We start from the raw sequence: 5,908 nt of genomic DNA, 5'->3' as shown, positions 1-5,908 counted from the left end.
ATAGGGAATATAATTATATAAACTCTAGCATACAATGCAAACCGTTTTGCATTTGTTTAATGCAAAAAAGTATTATATAGGCGATTTTAATTCGGATTCCAAATCTACCGCGCTCGAGATCTTGCGCCGATTGGTCAAAGGCTTCAAGACTCAGAAGACGTGCGCAAAATATACGTATAACCAAACTCAGAAAAAAGGTTATGTTCCGCAGGATTTATCGCACATTTCAAATAAATAATTAGTCTTAAAAATTGGAAAACTGCAACGAAAATTATAATCCGTATGATTATAAAAATTGAAACGATGAATCTAAGATTCAAATGATGAGAGGTAAGAAGCGGCGAATTATTCTCATAAGCTGGGTGTTCAGCGACCTTGAAAATTTCGTCTCCGCTAGTATAGAGTGTTAAAGTATACATTCTATGTGATATTTGACTTAGAAATTATAAAAATTATTAGTTGAAATCTTCAATATTAACTCAGCTTCAGAATAGACTTTTTTATTCTAGACGTCGACAGTACGCACGTGCCAGGATCTTACGTCATTTCCGTATTTTTCGAACAGTTTTGTGTCGAAATGTATGGAAATTATTTCAAATAAAACTAACAACGAAAAATAAATTTGTAAATAAATCAGAGTTTAAAGACAACAAATTTTTAAGTATATTCAGAAAGAAACTGCGAAAAAAGTGCGAAAAGTGTGGCGAACAAGCCCATTATTTACATTTGTTGACATCTGTCGTCTTCAAAAAAAATGTTTAAAAATCAAAAAAAAAAATCCTGGAAGATGATGTTCCAGGAGCAAAATTAGCGCACAAATCGGTGGTGTTCTGGGCCGTGCTGGGTGCCTCGTAAAGCATTTGGTAAACTTATTGTATCATACCACACCGAATCATTATGAACTAATCCTAAATTTAACAGGGGGTATGGATTGTAATAAGACATTCTTTGGCAATGAAGAAGAACATAGATGCTTTCGAAAATGCCCGAGATGTTATTTGACACCCCTATGCAATTCACACACTGATCAAATACGTTGTTCAGATTGCAAAAGATATTTTTTCGGACAAACTTGCTTTCAAAATCATAAAGCAATCAATTCATATATGCCACGAGTGAGTGTTTGCAAAGCATGGGTAACATGTTCAGTTTGTATGAAAATTATCGTACAAGGTGAGCATGCATGTGGAAAAGTTTTCTACAAAATTTGCAAAGTTTTAGTACCATATGGGCATTTATGTTATATATCTTTCTTATGTTACATGAGACCAATTAAGAATTCACTTTTAATTCAAAAAAGAACACTTTATATTTTATTATGATTTTGAAACCCATCAAAATCGAAATTTCACGGATTTACCAAACGTGAAACTTCATGTACCGAATTTATGTGTAGCTCATCAATTATGTTATACATGCATAGGGAATGATAATATAAAAACGTTGTGTCAGTACTCTGGTACACATGAGTTTATTTTCAGATTAGATGCCGTGAAGGAATTAGCTGAATTAGCGACTAGAAAAACTAGTTTTTTTTTAATCCAGTAATATGAATTGCTCAAAACGCTAGGGGATTTGATTCGCAGTTTATACTAAAATACCTAGTTAGAAATAAAAAGTCGATCCAACCCCCTTCAGTAATATTGAGAGGCACAAGTGTTATCGTGATGCGTACTGCAAAAAGGTATTTCTAAATAGTTTAAATTATCTAAATATGCCGTTAAGTGCACTGCCAAAGGCATTTGGATTACCTGATATTATGAAGAAAGAAATCTTTCCTCATATATTTAATATTCCTTCAAATCAGGAGTACGTAGGTCCGTTAGGTGAGGAGAAATATTATGAGCCTGATAGTATAACAGCAGATCGTTAAAACGTATGTTATCGTTGGTACAATAAAGCAAAAGAAGCAGGATAGGTTTTTGATTTTGCTAAAGAGTTGGTTGATAATTGTAAAGTAGATGTAGAAATTTTGCGAAGAGCATGTATCGTTTTTCGCAATATATTTCTTAAATGTGGAAACGTATGTCTTTTTGAGAAGGTTTTAACAATAGCATCTGCGTGTTCAAAGATTTTCAGAAAATAACCATTTAGCAGATAATATGATAGGTATTTTATCAGTAGGTGGCTATTGCTTTGCCGACAAACAGTCCGATAAAGCTATAGAATGGCTTCTATAGAAAGAGAACGAGCTCGGTCAAAATATTAAGCATGCCGGGAATACTCGTGAAATGTGTCTTAGTAATGGTATTTGCGTTGATGGTTATTATAAAACAGCACACAATTAGAAAGTAGTATTACAATTTTATGGTTGCTATTGGCATGGATGCGTAAAATGTTACAGGATCAATCGCGATGTTAGTGACTCAAGGGGGGAATCTATGGATTCACGTTATGAGAAAACGTTGGCTACATCAGTAAAAATTCGTTCGTGTGAATATATACTCGAAGAATTGTGGGAGTGTGAGTACGAGAGAATAAAAGAAACGACTGAGCAAGCCCTCCTCCTTTCTCCAAATCTACTCCTCGTTCATTCAACACTTAAGGCTAGAGACGCATTCTATGGGGGGAGAACTGAAAATCTAGTTTCTCTTTAGGAAGTGAGGGGTAAAGAGAAAATAAATTATATTGATGTATGTTCTTTGTATCTTTATATTTTGAAAACTGGAAAATTTCCTATAGGGCATCCCGTTATTTTAATTGGCGATGCGTGTAGTCAACTTATAGACTTATCAGTAACAAATCCTGATCTATCAAATATCGAAGGTCTTGTAAAGTGTACAATTCTTGCACCTGTAAATCTTTATCTTCCTGTTCTCCCCGTTAGAATGCATGAAAATTCACTTTTTCCGCTTTGTCGCACCTGTTGTGAAGAACTGCAGCTAAATGACTGTATGTATCAAAATCCTCAAGATCGTTAATTTTCGGTTACATGGGTAATGGATGAGATAAGAAAAGCCGCGCAGAAGGGTTACAAAATCATTGCTGTTTATGAAATTTGGAAGTATCAAACTACGCAATATAATCCTGTTACGCACAAGGGTGGACTCTTTGCTAATTACGTGAATACTTTTTTGAAAATCAAACAAGAGGCTAGTGGATGGCCATCTGAATGTAACATTGCTGAAACAAAAGCCAATTATTTAGCTACATATGAGAAAGCAGAAGGTATTACTCTTGAACCTAATAATATATCCTCTGATCCAGGCCTATGTTCTGTTGCTAAACTTTGTTTGAATTCGTTCTGGGGAAAATTTGGCCAAAGGGAAAATATGTCAAAAACAGAAATTGTCACTACGCGTGAAAGATTGATTGAACTTCTTACAAGTTCAGAAATTGAGTTGACAGAAAACATACCAGTAAACGAAGACGTAATATATGTTTCATGGAGCAATATAAAAGAGGCTGCTGTTCCTTCTCAAGTTACCAATGTAACTACAGCCGCTTACACAACAGCGCAAGCGCGATTGAAACTATACTCTAACCTAGAGAAACTCGGTGAACGCGTGCTTTACTTTGCTACAGATTCATGTATTTATATAAAAGGTAGTTACAGTAGGTAGTTACATAAAAGCATTTGTATCTGGAGGTCCGAAATTTTATGCGTACATTATGAAAAACCCGATGGTAGCGAAACACAAGTTTGCAAGGTCAAAGGAATTTCACTAAATTTTACTTCATCGAAACTAATTAATTTCTCAACGATCAGATCTTTTATTGTAGGTGAAACGAATGAGCCTATTCTTCTTGCATATGATTGTATTCGTCGTACTGAATTTCATGACGTAATCACCAAGAGAGAAATAAAAGCATGTAAACCTTTAAATATGAAGAGACGGCCACATGGGGCATATGGTACTCTTCCATATGGATTTAAACATTGAAGAAAGTCATAATAAAAATGTAATGTAATGTAAAAATGTAAAATGTACCAAATGCAACTATGTATATGTATATGCATACAGATAGTAATATTCAAAAATATAAGTAAATGAAAAATCTTTAAGCAAGAGAGAGAACATTCATTCTTTGTTTACTGTTATCATTGTATTCATGTTCGTCATCATATAAATGTAAATGTACTCATTGCAGGTAGTAAAACAATCAAATATATAGTTTTTATTGATAAAAAACGTTTTCCTTTATTTACTCTTTTCTTGTACTTCTTAAAATTGCAGACAAGTAATGACAGGCTCGATAATATAAGTTTATAAAGGATTTAAAATACATAATCAGTTCAACAAAAAGGATAATAATCACGTTTCAGCTTATCAAACGCATTAGCTAGTACGAAAATAGCTCATCATAGAGAAAAGCTTTTCTCTGTCGTAGCGGCGCGTAAGCGCGCCAATTAGCTTACAAGGCGCGCAAGCACACCCCGCGGCAGGGGCCCAGCGTGGAGGCGACGGGGACGATCGCGGAATCTCTGATGGTAGAAGCTAAAGTAAGTATATATATATATATAATAACACGTATTGTTAATTATTGAGTCATTTGTCACGATGGATACGCGCTGGAAGCATCCATGGACCGCAATGATTTGCGGTCCAACGGGTTGTGGGAATACATTTTTTGTAAAAAAAATTTTTTAACACCTTGATAGAATGAGGGACACTAAATTTGACAGAATTCTCTTTTACTATTCAGAATAGCAGCCATCATACGCAGAGTATCGAACTGGCATTGAATTTCGTGAAGGTCTTCCACGTGATCGAGCTCAGATTCAACACTTGGCTCGTCAATTATGTCCTGAAAATCCTAAATTGTTGCAAGAAGTTTATAACGATGCTACTGCTCAAGCTCATGGTTATTTAATCCTAGATTTAAAGCAGTGCCCGTCACCTTGTAAGAAAGAAGAGAGAATCAAAGGGTCGAATATTAGATTGGCTTGAGGAACAGAACGCATATACTAAACAAAAAAGTAAGACGTAAATTTCCTAGACGTCATTATACAGTATTATCGTTCGAAAGCGTCTGGGAGGCAGACTTAATTGACATGCGATCTCTTAAAGCATATAACGATAATGTGACATTTTTATTATTCGTAATTGATGTTTTGAGTAAATACGCCTGGGTCGAACCCATGAAAGACAAGTAGAGTAACACTTCCGTCATTGCTGCTTTTCGGCGCATCATAGATCTTACAACATTTAGTGCATGCATACAATAAAGCCTATCACACCAGTATCAAACTGGCACCTTCTCATGTCAGTATTGACTATGCTGCATAAGCGTGGTTTAATATTGCAAGTAGATTCAAGTCTCGTATTCGAAAAGTTAAATACAGAGTTGGGGACCTTGTACGTATCAGTAGAGCGAAAGCTGCCTTTGAGAAGGGTTACAAGAGTGGTTGGTCCGAAGAATTTTTTAAAATTGAACGTATAGACTCAAACGACAACCTGCTGTGTATATTTTGCGTCATTTGGAAAACGAAGAAATAGATGGATTCTTTTATCAAGAAGAGTTGAGCAGAGTGCAAAAAGACATATCTACAGAGTTTTTTCAGGTTAATAAAGTTTTAAAAAAGAAAGGACGCAGAAAAAACAAAAAATATTTGATTAGTTCGATTGGATATCCAGAAAAATTTAACTCGTGGATATCGGCTGCCAACCTAAAAAACATCGTTTAATCATAAAGAATTACTTTTATGTAGTGCTACTTAGTATTCCTCTACCAGCTTCTCTCAGTAATGGATTACCTAATATGATCTTTGTTTATACGGATATTTGTGAACAATATACGTGGGTGGATTGATAAGTTTCCGGCCTGACCAAGAGATGGCGCCACTAGGCCTACCTTGAGGTAGGCCTCTGATGAGCCTCGCTCAGGACGCCCTGTTGAGGTCACAACTCCAGGTACGATCGAAAAAATCCATCAAATAGTGCTGGAAGACCGCAGATTAAAAGTG

The sequence above is a fragment of the Belonocnema kinseyi genome, chromosome 7, assembly GCF_010883055.1.
Source record: "Belonocnema kinseyi isolate 2016_QV_RU_SX_M_011 chromosome 7, B_treatae_v1, whole genome shotgun sequence".
Taxonomy (NCBI): domain Eukaryota; kingdom Metazoa; phylum Arthropoda; class Insecta; order Hymenoptera; family Cynipidae; genus Belonocnema; species Belonocnema kinseyi.
This window is presented reverse-complemented; position numbering follows the sequence as displayed.